The following is a 17,417-nucleotide window of genomic DNA, read 5'->3' on the forward strand; positions in this document are numbered from 1 at the left end:
GGCCTGCACCCCCGCCGCCTCTCACTTGGTACCTTCCGACTCCTCCGCCCCGCGGCTCGGGAAGCTTCTCCACAGAACTGAAAGAGCGGCGCGGTAGCGGGGAGGGGCCGGCGGAAGGGGCGGGCGGGCGCTGGGGGCGGGTCGGTCACGCCGCCCGTCCCGTGCCCGCGGAGTCACGTGCCTGCGTCGCAGCCAATCGCTGGGCGGCGCTGTCCTGGGAGCGAGGAGGCTGTGGTGAGAGACGGACGGAGACCGGAGATGTTTTCAAGCCCGGCCTCCGCGGCGTTCGTGGCGGTTGCAGCGGCGACGAAGACAACGACAGCGACGGCAGCACCGAGGCACTCATTCAGGGGGTAAACCCTCCTGCGCCGATCGTGCCTCGGGTCCGTGAGGGTGAGGGGGGCGTGGCGACAGGCGAGGAGGAAGGAGGGGCGCGGTTTCGAGCCCCGTCCCCGGCGCTTGGGAGGAGACCCCTCAGTTCTGCGCTGCTCCCGTCCCCCCTCCCCAGAGCAAGGTAGGGGACGCGCCCTGCCCACCCTGTCTCGTGCCGACCGGCCTGGCCAGGCGAGGCCCGCGGTGCCGCTGGCCTGACAGTGACAGGCCGTTAGTGGCCCCGGCGCGGGTTCGCCCAGCCCGCCGCCGCCCCTCCAGGAGTCCCGAGGAGCCGCGGCGCGGCCGGGAGCTGCCAGCAGGGCGAGGGCGGTGCGGGGTACTCGGCGGGGCACCCCCCGCCGCCGCTCCCGGGGCTGGGCTGCCGCCGCCTCCCGGAACATGGCGGGGCCGGGAGGAGTGTGTGCGTGCGAGTGTGCGAGGCCCGAGAGGGCGCCGCCGGCGTGCCGCGGCTGGACCCAGCGGGGCGGGGCGGGGCGGGGCAGGGCAGGGCAGAGGGGGGAGGTGGAGGCGCGCCCAGCTTGCCGCGCGCGCCCGCCCGCCCGCCGGGAGCTGGAGTGCGGGCGCGCCCGCGGGAGACGGCTGTGGCCGGCCCGAGGGAGCATTGGAGGTACCGGGGTCAGGGGGAGAGGAGGTTGAAAGGGAGAAGGGAAATCGCCGCTTTAGTAGTCTCGGGGGAAAGGAGAGCGGCACGCTGCAGCTCTGTCTTAAATGTCAGTGTAATCTGTCTTTGCCGCATTGGGCAATCGGTTCTCTTCAGGGTTCTGCAAGTGCTCGTTCGAATGGTGTTCGTAAACCCTTGAAGCACGTCAGGTTCTTAGATCTCATTTTGAGGGGTAATATGGTGTGACGCATCCTCGAGGATCCCAAAGCGTTGAATAAACGGTTGTACAAAGAGGTTACCGAAGCCCAGCTGACAGCTGTTTTTATAATAACAGTAAGAAACAGTTTGGGATGGGAAGTTAACACTGTTGCACCAGTTGAAACCGTAGGCAACATTTGAAGCAGTGTAGTCGTTGATATTGTAATTTCCACCGGACACCCGCGGCTAAACTGCGAACACGGTTGAAAGGGGTAGCAGATTCAGTGATGTGTAAAGCCTTGGAATTGTCTGTAATCCTGAAGTTGAAATGAACCTATGTTCTTAGTCATGCCCTCCTTTTTTCATTTTAAAACGGCTTGCGTAAATTATGAAGGAAGGCGAACTGGTAAAATAGCTTTTTTAAAATAAATTGACTGTTTATTAAAAACATATGCTCAAGTAGGCTGTTAAAAATCTCGGGCACTGATGTGTTTTAGTTTCTTCAGTCATTATACAAAGGCTTTCCTGGAGATTAGCTCAGAACTGGCAGAACATATGCTTTATTGGTGCCAAGTGGCTTAAAAACAAAATGAGATAGTGTTGACTGTATAAGATCAAGTCATTATATTAACTAATCTTGTTGGGAAAAGTCTTTAATTTGGGCTAAACGCAAAAAATATTTAAGAACTCAGAATGTTTCCTCAGGAGATTATAGGCAAGCGGAGAAAGGTTTTACTGCTTAAAGATTTTTTATAGTTGACACCAAGTACTAACTAAATTTCTTTTAAAGGAAGGTCTGCAGTCGGGTTGACTAAAGTTAAGCTTAACTATTCAGGGCATGTGTTCTATTTTAGAGGCAGGCAAGGTGTTAAAATGAACTAAAATCTGAATGTTAAGTGGTATTCATGGAAGGAAGAAAGTAATAAAAAAAAAAAACACAGGATTCCTTTAATTTTCTTTATCTTATACTTGTTAGTATGGTTTTATGAGCAAGCAGAGCTGCGAAAGTGAAAATCTAGGGTTGAGTATTCCATGAGGAATATTTGAGGAAGAATAGAGAGAACTAAAGTTATTCTGATGAGGAAAGAACTTAATAGGTGAAAAATATGTTGTTCAGTCTCTGGTTTTAGTTCTTGGACATATAATGTCAGGAAGAAAAGAAAAAAAAAAAGACTGAATTTTGTTTGGAGACAAGTGCCTGGTCAGTGGAATGAATTTAAAATGAAGATGTTTTTGTCAAGGTGCTTATTTATTCCTTTTTCTTCCTATGGAAGTTGTTGGAAAATGCGATAGTCTTCTGAGGTAGATTGTAGAAAATGGTCGTCAGTGGATATTTGAAAAACTTTGTTGGAAAGAGGTCTTAATTCTAAGGAGTAAGAAGAAGAATAAAATATTCAATTTGTTGGCATTAGTTGAACGGTAGTTAAATTTTCTTCCTTCTCATGTTTTAAAAGCATTATTACAGCCTGAAAAGAGAATGATCTATGAGATTATTTCCATCATAGTCCATAAGAGGTTTAGGCTGCTTTCTTTATAAAACCTTGATGATACTGAATACGTATCTATCAGAAAGGCATGAAAAAATTGATTAATTGATAATAAGAGTTCATATTACTTTGTGACTTGGAACTTGTTGCTAGAATTGACATTAACATGTATTTCTAAAATGCCTGTGCTGTATAAAAGGTACAGTCATGGTGATTTTTCCTGAGTACTGGAAGGGTCCTCAAATTTTCTAGTCCGTTTCCCCCACGAGAAAATTAAGTCCTAGTAAGGTGAAATGACTTACCCAAGTCAGTACAGCCTATTTAAGAAGTCTGTGGTTTGGGCCTAGAGATTTCCTTTCTGTGAAAATGCTAATACCTCTTTCTTTAAGAAGTAGCTTTATGGAGTAGTGAAAAAAAATACTGAAATATAAGTGAGAAGACTCAGTTTAAATTCTTGATTTAAAAAAAAATCTTGATTTATTATTTCCTGTGGTTCTTGACAAATCACATTAACTTTCAGAACTCTTTTAATCTACAAAAAATAATTTTCCTAAATAATTTACAGAGTTGTTGGATGGAACAAGTGTGATTACATGTGGAAAGCACCAGGTATACCGTAAGCTTTTGTACATATAAAAAGTGGCAATGTTTAAAAAATAAATACAGTTTTACTGTGTTACAAGGTGTCTAGATCCCTAGGTTTTTGCTTAGCCTTAGCTTTATTGTTTCCAACACCTGCTGTTTTACAGATTATAACTCCCTGTAGATACATTTCTGATCCCCACTTAGTTCTAATCTTAGTAAAGCCTCTTATGAACATTTTAAATATTGCAGTTGTTAGAGCCTGACTTCCTCTGGAGAATATGAAGTTTCTCCATATAGCATTTAGAAACATTCTCATTTACACTCATGCATGCATAATCTGTTTCTTTAACAGTGGCTTTTAAAAAGTAATAGTGAAAGTATCTTAGTTGCAATGTTAATTTGTCTGTTGCTAGTTTCCACATATGGCAATAACAGGAGATAATTTCCTTTATAAACTCAGCTTTGAATGGTTTGTGTTAAGGTTATCTTGTACATCTAAATATATAGAAATGTTCAGTTTTTGTTTGTTGGCTTTCACTGTTATGTTTAAAGACCTTTTCTTCTGGTGCTTTAAATTGATACTGGAAACAAACACATAAATATTGTTTATTATAGTTTTATGTAGAGTATTTGTAATCTTGAAGCTAAAAATTATGATTAACATTCATTGAGCACTTGGAATATGAATGTATCTGTGTTCAAAGTTTAAAATATTTAAGATAATTTTCAGAATAACCCTGTTAAATAGATACTATTATTATTCTAACATATGGCTGAGGAAAATGAGGCTTTGAACTGTTATACCATGTGTAGATATTCACAGACCTAAAAAAAAGTGACAAGACTGTATTATTCCCACTATTGTTCTTAACCATTTGTCTGTGCTCTGCCTCTAATTAAGTGTTTAGCTGATTTTGAAAAGTTTTAAGGCAGTGTTTCTTTAATTTCAGACTTTGTGAAAATGTCTAGGGGCCAGCTCTGCCTTCTACTGTGTTGGTCAAAAAACCAAAAAAAAAAAAGTAGACACCTTATAAAAATCTTGGAAGGTAGGCAATAAGTAAGCCTTTTCTGAGATGTTGAGATAACTATTGTTTTTTTTTTTTAATGTTAGTTGTCAGAAGCAAATTAATTTCATCAGCTACAGAAGGACTACAGTTGTTAACATTACAAGAAGTGATTTTAACAAACTCCATCTTGATGTTGGTGACTGGAGAAATAAAGATCACTTAACCAAACTCATTTAGGACTTTTATAAGTAATTTACTTTTATAGTAAATTTGTCCAGTTTAGATAAATAGCATCTAAGACTAGATTTTCTAATTAATGAGACCCTCCAAAATTCTAAGAAATTCAAACTCTGAAATTCTTAGAAAATTAAGTTTAAATACAGAAATGCTTCCAGATTGAGATAAGTAGAAGAGGTAAACATGAAGCTGCAAGTAATAAGGTGGAGTAACTTCTTTGGCATCTTAAGTATTGTCTCCTCTTTAGCCGATCCCTTAATATTTGCTTATTGCACTAAAATTGTTTCAAAATATGTAGTAGTTTTACTTTTCTGGCTTTTGGTTTGTATTTAGGCCATAACTGGAGGAAGTATCTCTAATATTAGTTATAAATAATATACTTTCTCTACTTTTTTAAAGATTTTTAAAAAATTTTTTGAATTAAATACTGTCTATATCCAATATGGGGCTTGAACTTAAACCCCAAGATTGAGTCACATGCTTTACTTATGGAACCAGCCAGGTACTTCCACATATCATATTTTTAAAGCTACTTTGTTACTTGAAAGAGATGTGAGAGAATCTTATAGCTTCTCGGATTATTCTTCCTCCTACATAGGAGTTTTGTCTGACTCCTGTTTCTAATAGAGAATGAAAACCATGCATGTGTGGTTCTCACTTCCTAGAAATAGCTGTATTGACTCAGGTTATAAGATAATAAATAGTATATAAGAATTACGGTGCTGTGTAGTTCATGAAGAATTTTTTAAAAAATTTATTTATTTGAGAGAGTATGCACAAGCATGAAAGAGGGGAGATGGAGGGTGGAAAGGAAATCCTCAAGCAGACTCCCTGCTGAGTGGGGAGCCCAGTGTGGGGCTGGATCCCAGGACCCTGAGATCATGATCTGAGCTGAAATCCAGATGCTTAACTGACTGAGCTACCGAGGCGCCCCAGTTCATGAAGTACTTCTTACATCAGATCCCTTGAATTTCACAGCTACTCTGAGATCAGCAAAACATCAGCTAACCTGATGGTGTTGAACCATGGGTAGGATCCAGGTTAAAATTCCTTGGCAAAATGGTGGACTCTTGAAATTCACTCGAGAAAGAGAAGTGTTTGCAAATCTAAAGGAAGAGGAAAAAACACATATTTTTATCCTTTTCTATCAAAGGCACGTTGTACACAGCTTTCTTTCTATTTTGTTATACCTCTTCTGAAACTTAAACAGGGTAGATGTAAATACTAAAAACACTCTTTATACCACTGTACTAATTAGTGGTGATTGATAATGATGTTAAAGACAGAGGAGAAAATTAAAATTTTACAGAATGTTTCTTACGTTAATTTGAACAAAAATATTATAAGGTGGAAGAAAACCTTGTTACATTCTGTTGTTCTGGAGTCTAAAGTCTTGCAACCTCCAAGTTAAAGTAAGTCCTTTTTACCAGAGTTTAATTTTAAGTATTTGAAAGCTACTTGGTGATCAAGTTTAATTTTATTGAGCTTCTGTACTTAAGGTACTGTTAGATACTTTCATATATGTTATTTTAATCCATGATGAGAGTAGATACTTTACATATCTAGTTTTGAAAATACTTCAAAAAGGCATCTCCAGCTTCAGATACTAGTACTCATGAACTAACTTGAAATTTACAAGTGCTGTATAAATGTAAGTTTGTTACTTTAAGAGAGATTTTTCTTCATAGATTTATGTTGAGGTGGATCATCCAGTGGTAGTTATTCGACCTTCAGAAATTATCCCTGTCTTCCAATGTTCATCCCAAGAATAAAGGTGAATGTTCTCTTTAAGTTGCGTTGAACAGGACAAAAAAGTACCTCTTGACTAAGTTTCTGTTTGTCCTCATATCATTGAAAGTAAACAGGAATGTTTGACAGCAAATTGGCTTACTCATTCTTCCTTTCTTTTGTCCTTTTTCCTCCTTGCTGGCTCCTCCTTCCCCTTCAGACACTAGTGTTCCTTTGCTTTTGCAAACACCCAGTGGAAAAAATCTATACCTATCTGTTGTTGGTTGACAGCTTAAAATCGTTTTACTAGATTTAAGTAATAGCACTTTTATTTTCTATGTCAAGGCTTTTGTCGTTAATTATGGTTTGAGTATTGATTTTAGGTGCAGGAATTTGGATTATTAGCTAATATATCAGGAAATTGTCATTTGCATTTTCTGTGAATTGACACTTCATATCCTTTGGTGATTTTTCCTCTCCTTATTTCCTTATTGGAAACTTCTGGGAATGGCAATCAAGAATTTAAACAATTTCAAAAACACTTTTATTGTGTTTTTAAATTACAAAAATAATACATGCTTATTATTAAAATAAAAAACTGTGTAATAAAAGGGTTAACAATTCTCCAACACCCCCCAATAGTCTTTGTACATTAGAGATTGTTAATCTCCTATATATTATAATAATTTTTTCTAATTTATCATTTGAATCAGAACTTGTATTTTACAGCCTTTTGGCAAACCCAGAAGAAACTGGCTCTCTCTAAAGTTACCTTATTGAGATGATAACTCTTTAGGCCCTTTTATTATGTCTCCACATCCCAGTCCAAGAATTTTTCCTGCCTATAATTTTTGTGAACTCAGATGTTAGAGAAGTAGTAGCAGAAAACAGTGAGAATCCTTTGAGCATAGGGGAAAACTGGAATCTCATATTTAAGTTATGTTCATTATGAAGTGCCTATTGACTGGTACAGGTGTAAATGACAAGTGTTCTATGATTGGTTATAGGCTCTCCACATAACTTTTCATTCACTACTTATACAGTGATCTTGTGAAGTTTACTTTATTCCCATATATATATATATATATATATATATATATATATATATATTATTTTTAATTTCTGTGTTCAACAGGGGGCTTGAACTCAAGACCCGGAGTTCAAGAGTCACATGCTCTACCTACTGAGACAGCCAGGCACCTTTATCTTATTCCCATTTTAGACATGAGATTTCATTGAAATCTATGGCTGTATTTTTCCCTCACAAAACTACACCTTCAAAGAAGTTGGAAAAAAGGATAAAATGATAGATACATGTTTACGCTTTTAGGGAAAATTAGTTATTTTGTGTTATGGATTATGGATTGTTACAAAGAGTGAAAGGGCTTGAATGATCCAGTGTGATAGTGTGATAGTTTATTGAATTTGAAAGTAACTAGAATTTTTATCTTTTTACTTCTGAATCATCAAGTTGAACAAATATTATGAATATAATAAAGAAGGTTTTAAGTATTTCATCATTAACAAATTTTAAATAAATGTTTCTATGAAAGCATTGACCTTATTGTTGAGGCAGGTGTTTGGGAAAATACATGCAAAGACAGTATTATGGTCTCTGTCTTTTTTAGGTGTTTATACTCAATGAACAAAAAATAGACATGTGAAATAGGAGGACGGTATTCTTTTTTTTTTTTTTTAAACATTTTATTTATTTGAGGGGGTTGGGCAGCACGAGAGGGGGAAGAGCAGAGAAAGAAGGACAAGCAGACACCCCCTAAGCATAGAGTCGGATGTGGGACTTGATCCTACAACCCTGAGATCATAACCTGAGTAGAAATCAAGAGTCGGACACCTAATCGACTGAGCCACCTAGGCACTCCAGGGCAGTATTATTCTCAAACATCTAAATTGCTTTCTGGTTGTTGCAGAAAGGAACGTGGTAAACCCTGCAAGGACATAGATCATGTCTATCTTGTTCAGTATTATATATCTGAATTTCATCACATCCCATGGGGATTGGAGTTTTCACAATACTACCCTTTTCTTGTTACTTTCTTACAGTTATTTTAATATATTGAATTTACTTGTTCAGGTTCCCCCATTACCATATTTCTCCTTAACACTCTCTTCAGTATACTTTGGTAAGGAACCAGTTTATAATTCTAAATTGCTGTGGCCAAAAAAAAACTACCAGTAATATGTACATATACCTCCCTAAGCCTATTTAGAGCATGTTTTGTTTTAAATGCCCTGAAATATGCACTTATCGTGAATTCTTGTGTGTACTAGAGTAAGTAGGTTATTGGTCAGTATGCAGGTTACAGAAAAAGTGGGTTAGCATATAAGTATTGAAATAAAGCCCAAACAATTCAACCCTGGTGTGGAGTCATATGAAAGCTATAAATTTTGGCTCTAGTGTGAAGCAGTGTTACAACCAATGCTATAGTTGGGTCTGGGTAAGAATAGTGTGGTATGTAGATTAGAAATAATTTAATACTTCCACTGGTATTGCTCTCTCATAAGGTACTAATTTCAGCAGTTTCTCAACTGCATAAAGAGTTTGGGTATAGATCAAGATGAGTTTGAGGATCACAAGTTTATGATTATTAAGGCAGTGATTCTGGGAATCTTTTTTTTTTTTTTTTAATGCCATGAACTTTATCCTAAATCGCTGACATTTTTCTGTACCAGTGTTAAAAGTATACCAGATTATCTAAACAATTAAAAATCCTTCCATTTGAAGGTAAAGTATAGGCCCTGTTATTTTAAAAGAAAGCTGTTAAAGTGAGTTAGGGCATTACTTGGGATTAAACTATAAGGAGTATTTAGAATGGCACCAGATTCAGCTGCTTGTCTTTTGAGGGGCAGGAGAAGGGGGCAAAGTTAAAATACCAAAACCTTGGGTGCCTGGGTGGCTCAGTGGGTTAAAGACTCTGCCTTCAGCTCAGATCATGATCCCAGAGTCTTGGGATCGAGCCCCGCAGCGGGATCTCTTCTCGGCAGGGATTCTGCTTCCTCCCCCCTCTCTCTGCCTGCTTCTCTGCCTACCTGTGATCTCTGTCTGTCAAGTAAATAAATAAAATCTTTTAAAAAAATACGAAAACCTTTTTATTTTGAAGTATTTCAAATAATATAAAAGGTACAGGAAGGAGCATAATGAACTTCCCGGGTACCTATCACCAGCTTAAGAATAAACATTACAAATTCAGTGGAAGCCCCTGGTGTACTTTTCCTAGATCCATTTCCTTACTCCCTGGGGGGAATTCCTATTTCCCTTTGTACAAACTTCCCAACTGTGGTATTTCCCTTTCTCTAGACCTATGTAATTTTGTTTCTTTTTTTCAAAGTTCACTTCAGTGACCTCTTTTCATCCTAACTTTATTGTATATTGTATAATATGGAGTAGGAGTGGTCTGAAAGGGAGTTGAAAATAATATTGTATACGTGAGGTAAAAATCTACCTTAAAATCTAGGCAAGGGAAAGTTAGGTTTCAACACTGTACTATATGCAGAACAGAATTGGTAGAGTAGGTATAAGAATAACCTAACAATGTAACAGTTTTTAGGAAGGTTACTCTGATAGGAGCTGTGTGGAGTTGTGGGTCTAAAAGGAAGTGATGATTTGCTAATCATTTTGATTGACTTTTTTCCTCCTAGTTACTGTATGGTGGTAAGATTTTACTTGGCCTCCAGACACTTTATCATTTTGACAGAAGAGAAAGGAGCTGGTGGCAGAAAGCTTAATAATGAGTATTTCTAGTTTTCAGGATTTGGGAAATTACTCCTGACCCCTTTTAGAATCTGTTGACAGTGAAGCGAATACATAGATTCTATTAGATTTCTGCTTTAGCCATTGGTAATTTTTTCAGGTCCCAGTGCCAGCGGTGCAAGGAAAACTACGCCTAACCATTTTCTCTGAGCTATTGCAGCCCTCTGCTGGTCTATAAAAGTCGCACAATTTAGAACCATGTCGTGCTAGAAAGAGGTCAGTAACTCAGCAGCTTGTTTTTAGAATCTTCAAACTTTAGAAGTCATTTATGCCCCCTCTCTCAGTTGCAGATAAGTATTTTATATAATACACCTTCACAATTCTGGAAATAAGTGTGCATATAGATGTATTAGATACCCAGGACAAATAGATCATTGTAGACACAACTGCCTGTATTTCTTTAAAAGCCTAAATTTATTGTTAGAATGTGGTCCTGTATGGTCCATTGTTTGACAGTGTCAAGAAACATCTTTTTACCACTAATCTCTTTTGTAAATATGGTCTAATAAAGTAGTGAGAATTTTGTTTTTTAAAAATTTGAGATGTTATTTAGTTGCTACTGTTAGGAGATAAATACAATAGACAAATGCTAATTGCTTCTTTTTTTTTTTTTAAGATTTTATTTATTTATTTGACAGGTAGAGATCAGAAGTAGGTAGAGAGGCAGCCAGAGAGAGAGAGAGGGAAGCAGGCTCCCCACTGAGCAGAGAACCCGATGCGGGACTCAATCCCCGGACCCTGAGATCATGACCTGAGCTGAAGGCAGCGGCTCAACCCACTGAGCCACCCAGGCGCCCCTGCTAATTGCTTCTTTTAAATTATTCTCTTTTAGGTGCCTCCTTAGCGCAGTAGGCAGCACATCAGTCTCATAAATTATTTTCTTTTTTTAAAGATTTATTTATTTGAAGGGTGCCTGGGTGGCTCAGTTGTTAAGCATCTCCCTTTGGCTCAGGTCATTATCCCAGGGTCCTGGGATTGAGCCGTGCCCTGCATCGGGCTCCCTGCTCAGTGGGAAACTTGCTTCTCTCCCTCCCACTCCCCCTGCTTGTGTTCTCTCTCTTGCTGTCTCTCTTGCTGTCAAATAAATAAATAAAATTGTTTAAAAAAAAAAAGATTTATTTGAAAGAGAGCATGCACACATGTGTCGGGAGGGGGAGGGGAGGGGGAGAGGGAGAGAATCTCAGATAGACTCCTCACTGAGCATGTTGCACACTGCCCCACTGCGGGATGTGGGGTTCATTCCCCCAACCCTGAGATCATGACAGGAGCCCAAATCAAGAGTAGGATGCCCAACCAACTGAGCCACCCAGGTGCCCCTCGAATTGTTGTATTTTAAATTACTTTCAGCAACTTTCCTGTTGCTGGAGCCAGAAACTCTAAACCTCTTTGCCCTTGTTTACAATTCTCCCTATCTCACAATCTGATTATACTTTAAGTGGTCTACTTGTCTCTCATCTGATTTCTCTTTAGCCTGTCTTCCAGAGTTTCACTAGCAACACCTTTCTAAACACTACTTAAATTATGTCACTACCTTTTTAAGAGTCTTTTGTTTTTAAGATTTTATTCATTAATTTGAGAATGAGAGAGAGAGAGAGCATGAGAGGGGGGAGGGTCAGAGGGAGAAGCAGCCTCTCCACTGAGCAGGGAGCCCGCAGCAGGACTGGATTCTGGGACTCCAGGATCATGACTTGAGCTGAAGGCAGTTGCTCAACCAACTGAGCCTCGAAGGCGCCCCTGAAAGTCTTAAAGTGCTTTTTGTCATCATTAAGATCGAACAACACAATCAAAAGGCACTTCATGATGTGATCCCTTCCTACTTTCTTTAGATTCATTTTCTACCCACTGTGCTTTCAAGTTTTCTATCCTTTCAGAGTGGCCTGCTTTCTCGTGTGGGAATGTGCACATGTGTATCCTTCTCCATCTGCAGCCCTGTCCCTATCTACCTGCCTGGTGGTCATCCTCAGGACTATCTTAGTCTTACCTCTTCTTGAACTTCCCCAAGCACACCCCCATATACATGCATCTGAATTGGGTGATCTCTTTGTGGTAGTGCTGCCTTATTTTTGTAACATTTTTTGTTCCATATAGTAATTAACTTGTCTTTTACCCCTTAAAAACAGTAAATTTCCTTTAGGCTAGAATTGTGTCTTATCTTTAGTTCCATTGCTTAGCATAAAGATGCTTAGGAAATATTAAGTCATTAAAACTGCATGAGTGGGGCACTTGGGTGGTTCAGTCAGTTAAGCATCTACCTTCAACTCAGGTCATCTTCCCAGGGTCCTGGGATCAAGCCCCGCATCGCATTGGCATCTGGGTTCCCTGTGCTCAGCGGGGAATCTGCTTCTCCCTTCCCCTCTGCCCCACCCTCTGCCTATTCGCACTCTCTGTCAAATAAATAAAATCTTTAAAAAAAAAATTGCATGAGCAAACTGGGGTATGATAGCTAAAGGAAATATCCATAGTTAAATAGTTTAGCATCCAGTATGAATTTTTTGAGCTGTAAGGGGAATCCGTTCTTTTAGACCAGTGCTTATTGGACATACTTTTCACCATCTGTCTATATTGGGAGAAGAGTTGGGGGAGATAAAGAGTGATAGGATTTTAGAGCTGGAATGGACTTCATTTTAAAATGAGAAAACTGAGACCCAGAGTTTACTTAGAGTGAAAATAAGAACTCAGGTCTTCTAGTACTTATTTTGCTAAATTTCTCCTAATATGTTTTGCCTTAAGCTTGGCTAGTATTAGTAGATATTGGTTGTTTATATTTCAGGCAGTTGGCTTATTTAAATATTATTCTGTTTTGTGTCATAGGTTTACTTTAGTGAAATTTTGAAAGTAATACACAAATACAGCTAAACCAAATTGATCATTATATTTACTTTGAATAGTGTTCTGAATTACCTGGCATGGTTAGATTCCTGAAAGATACAATACTTAGCAGCACCAGCCCAAAAGGCTATACTTACTGGATTGAGCTTCTGTCCTGAGTCTTTTATTTCCTTTCCTATTCTGGTGGCTGGGTTAGAAAACATAAAACACATGAAAGTGCCTTTACTTTCCCTCTTCTTTGTCTGAGGCACTCTCTCACCTGTCATCTCATTATACTTTCCCCTAGAACAGTATAGTTCTCCAGAGCAAACCAAGTAGAAGTTGACCTATTTTTTTTTAATTTTTATTTTTTTTAGATTATATAATTAGTAAAGTTAATATAAAAGTTATTATAAAACTATAAAATAGACCACAGACTTTCCTTAAGGGCTTTTAAGAACATTGTTTTAAGGACACTGTTGAGGAGAGTTTATTTAAAAGGTTGTGGATGTTTGTCTTCATCTTTTGCATGCTGTTGGTTAAATTTGTCATGTTTATGATACTTATTTCTTGGTGTGGAATACAACCGTCATATTCTTGTGGGAAAATGTTACGGAATAGCTGCCAGAAAATATTATGGTGAAAGTCAGCCATTGGTATGATAAAGAGTGCACAATCTCCTTTCATAGACTGCATTCTCTCTTGAATGGTTTAAGTAGTCAAGGGGAGGAAAGTCCAGTTAATATCTCAGAAACATGTCATTTATTGTGAGGCCTTTTCCACTTCTTTTAGAACCACTTTTTTTTTTTTTTTTTTTTTTGGTCACATTGAGAGAGCGCACAACAGGGAGAGCAGCAGGCAGGGGGAGAAGTGGGGCTCCCCTTTGAGAAAGGAACCTGAGGAGGACTCGATCCGATCTGAGGACCCTTGAGCTGAAGGCAGACCCTCAACTGACTGAACCACTCAGGCATCCCTTAGAACCACTTTTGAAATGTGAGGGAATTAAGCCGTATGGTCTTTAAGTAGGAAATAACCTAGGATTTATGTGTAATGGTTTACACTTTTTTGCATGGGGGGAAGGCAGAAATAAGGATGTCATAATTTTTTAATAATTTAAACTATCATTTTTGCATTCATAGAAAAGTAGAATTTGGAGTGCAATTATTCTAAATCTCTTATTCCGGAATCGGAATTTTGAAAGGATAGGAGATCTGCATTGTCATCTAGCCTAACATTACTTTCAAAAAGAAACAGAAATACTGTGAGACATGATGAAGGTCAACCAAAAAGTCAGTGGTAGGTCTCAGAATAGAGTCTTGGATTTCAAGTTCCAAGATGAAATCATGGACAGTGGAATTGTAAGTTTCCTAACTGAATGACTCTTAAGGATCATTTAATTCTGTTGCTATAATTTGATCCTTTACTAGATGCCTTTTTTTTTTTTTAAACAATTTTGAAGGAAGCATTTTCACCCCCAGAACAGCTGCAACCCAGGGAAATCTGAAACAAGAAAAATGGAATTTTTATTCCTTGGTTATGGTCCTATCTTTTCTTTGAATGTAAAATTAGTGGTGGACTTAGAGGGCAGTATTTGAATATTTTATATGTGCCAGCGACTGCTAAGATATCATTTAATTACTTTCCATATCTTTATCAGTTGAGTTTTATCATTTTATAATATAGGTGGAGAATTTAAGTAACTTTAATTTTGTTTTTCAGTTGTATTTAGTCTAAAGTGAATGTTTTAGGGACTTCTAGACAAAATGGTAGACTGGGGAAGCTGCCTTTTTCAAATATGTGGAAATGCTAGATAAAAATAAAACAATAAAAAGTACACAGCGGAGTTTAAAAGCTAGAAAGAGGAATCTGCAGGTGCCTGAAGTGGAAACAAGACTCATCATCATAATAGAAAACAGAAAGTGAAGCCCTTTCCTATAAAGGAAACAGATATTCCTCAACCTGTGAGCTTTAATGCAGTGGTGGAATTCAAAGGCCCAGGAGTGGCAGGGAGCCGAGCCCAGACCTGGAAAGGTCTGAATTCATGAGTGGGGTAAACAAACAACAAAGAAACAAAGTCTAACTACCTGCCTGGGTTTATTTTTCCTGTCTTTATTTTTAACCTTTTAGGTACCCTTTCATGGTTTCTCTTAGTATATTGCTGAATCTTTTATCTAGCTGCAGAGATTTTTATCGTTTTGATTAATGAGTTTAATCCATTTTCATTTATTATAATTACACATTGGAAAGTATTTACATTCTGTTTACTAAACTTCTAGTTATTTTCTACAGTTTTTTAATCCTGAATATATGTGTGTGTGTGTGATGTATCTTCCCTCCAAACAAGACAAGTACTTTTTTTTTAAATTTTAAGACAAGTACTTTAATTGCTTTCTCACTGTCCTCCGGTCTTCATCCCATCCTCCACCGCCAGTTTCCCAGTAGCCATGTTGATGTTGTGTTGAATTTTAGATCGGGCTTGCTGGGTTTTTTTCCAAGCATCCATCCATCCTTTTTCTTACTTTTTATATAAAATATGCTTTATTAATTATTTACTCACTCTTACGTATATCATGTAGTGTCCTCACAGATTTATTTCACTTCCTATTTGAGTGCCTATATGAAAGCAGTTTCAACAGGGTATTTGTATGTAAACATTCTAAGGCTTTTTATGCCTGAAAATATCTTTAGGTAACCCTCACTTTTAAATAATAGATTAGTTTAATTACAGATATTACCGCATTATCTTTTTTGCTGCTAGTGCTGCTTTTTGTAAGTTCTGATATCCATTTGATTTCTTTTCCTTTCAACATGACCTGTCCTTCTTCCCTAGAAGATTTTGAGATTTTTGTCTTTTCCAATTTATAATGTGTCTGAGTATAATTACTTTTCTGTCTTATTTCCTTCATTCATTCAGCCAATACTTATTCAGAAATCTCTGTGCCAGGATGTATTCCAGAAACTTTAATCTGAGGTCTTTCATCTTCTCAATTCTGAAAAATTATTGGTCATTTTTTCAAATATTTTGTTTTCTCCATTTTTTCTTTCTGTGAATTTTATTATATGGATTCTGCTGCTTCTAATTTCTTTATCTCTTAATTTTAATATTTTCCCTTTTTTTATTTGCTTGTTTTTTTTTTTTTTTTTTTAATCCCCTCTTTATGCCTTCTGCAACTATCTTCTACCTGATCTTCTGGCTCATTAATTCTTTGGCTTATCCATTCTATCATTTATCAAATTTGTGAAGTTCTTTATTTCAGCCATTATACTTTTCTACTCTGTATTTCTTCTTTTTTTTTAAGGTTTTATTTATTTATTTGACAGAGAGAGAGATCACAAGTAGGCAGAGAGGCAGGCAGAGAGGGAAGGGGAAGCAGGCTCCCTGCTAAGCAGAGAGCCAGATGTGGGGCTAGATCCCAGGACCCTGGGATCATGACCTGAGCTGAAGGCAAAGGCTTAACCCACTGAGCCACCCAGGCGCCCCTTTGTATTTCTTCTTTCTTCTGTTTAATCTTACTTCATATTATCAATCTTGTCTTATGTCTTTGAGGATTTTGAATGCCTAAAAAATTGTTCCATAATTCTCCATATAGCGTACATAGTTTAGTTTGAGTTTAGATTTTATTCAAGTTCAGTGGAAAGTCAGTAAAAAAATTTAAGCAGGGCAGTGGTTTCATCCAATTTGTAGTTTCAAAAGATCCCTCTGCTGCCTGTAGAAGGTACATATAGGGGTGAGAGCAAGAAAGAGAGGAGGAAGGAAGAAGTGGGGTAAGAGTAAAAGCAATGGAAGTTATTTGTGAAGTTTTTGTAGTTAGCCTGTTCAAATGATAATAGTAACTTGGGATGGGTAGCAATCAAGATTAAAGGACATGGATTTAATTTGGGATATGTAGTAGAGATGGAGTCAACCTTTCTGGATTTTTGACTTAAATGATGGGTAGATGGTGATGCCATTTCTTGAAATGGAGAAGATGGATGGGGGTGTGGAGGAGAAAATTTGACAGGAAAAATAAAGAATTCTCTGTAGTCCTATTTGTTTTCATATGCATGTTAGACATTTATGTGAAGATGTCAAACAGACAGTTGGATATACAAATATAGAGTTTTAGATAAGAATTAAAGGTACAGAGTTAGACGTCCTTGGCATTTAGTGATACTTAAAGCCATGAATCTAGATTAGGTCATTTAGGGAGTGTGTTAAGAGAATAGAAAAGGGTCTAGGTGCTGTGAATTGTGTAAACCTGGCGATTCACAGACCTGTACCCCTAGGGCTAATAATACATTATATGTCAATAAAAAATTTAAAAAATTTTTTTAAAAGAAAGAAGAAAAAGGGTCTAGGATCTAGTCCTGAGGCATTCCCAACATTTACAAGTTCTACAGAAGAGGAGATGTCAAGAAAAATAAGTACCCTTTTTTAAAAAGAGCTTGTTCTATTTGCACAATTTTCAGCATAAAACGTGTACTATACTTTGTTTAACCAGATTTTTGTAAATGGCCATTTAGGACGACTCCCCCCCCCCCCCCCGCCCCCGCCCACCATGTTCAGGACATACAAGTAATATTTCAGTGGACGTCTTTTTTTTTTTTTTTTAATTTAAGATTTT

At 38.2% G+C, this 17,417-nt stretch overlaps 1 protein-coding gene across 3 annotated transcripts in view; it reads left to right on the plus strand.

Moving 5' to 3' along the window:
- Window positions 1-299: 299 nt before the first annotated feature.
- ANKRD12 (ankyrin repeat domain 12) overlaps window positions 300-17,417 on the plus strand; it is a 131,115-nt gene continuing 113,997 nt past the window's right edge. For 2 of the 3 annotated variants that reach the window (XM_032875746.1, XM_032875748.1), the window contains exon 1: window positions 408-514. The gene's annotated coding sequence lies outside the window, so the exon portion shown is untranslated. Of the gene's footprint in view, window positions 384-407; window positions 515-17,417 lie in introns of those variants that run through there. The other variant, XM_032875747.1, reaches the window with a different exon arrangement.

The sequence above is a fragment of the Lontra canadensis genome, unplaced genomic scaffold (assembly GCF_010015895.1).
Source record: "Lontra canadensis isolate GAN:19392208 unplaced genomic scaffold, GSC_riverotter_1.0 scaffold57, whole genome shotgun sequence".
NCBI lineage: Eukaryota > Metazoa > Chordata > Mammalia > Carnivora > Mustelidae > Lontra > Lontra canadensis.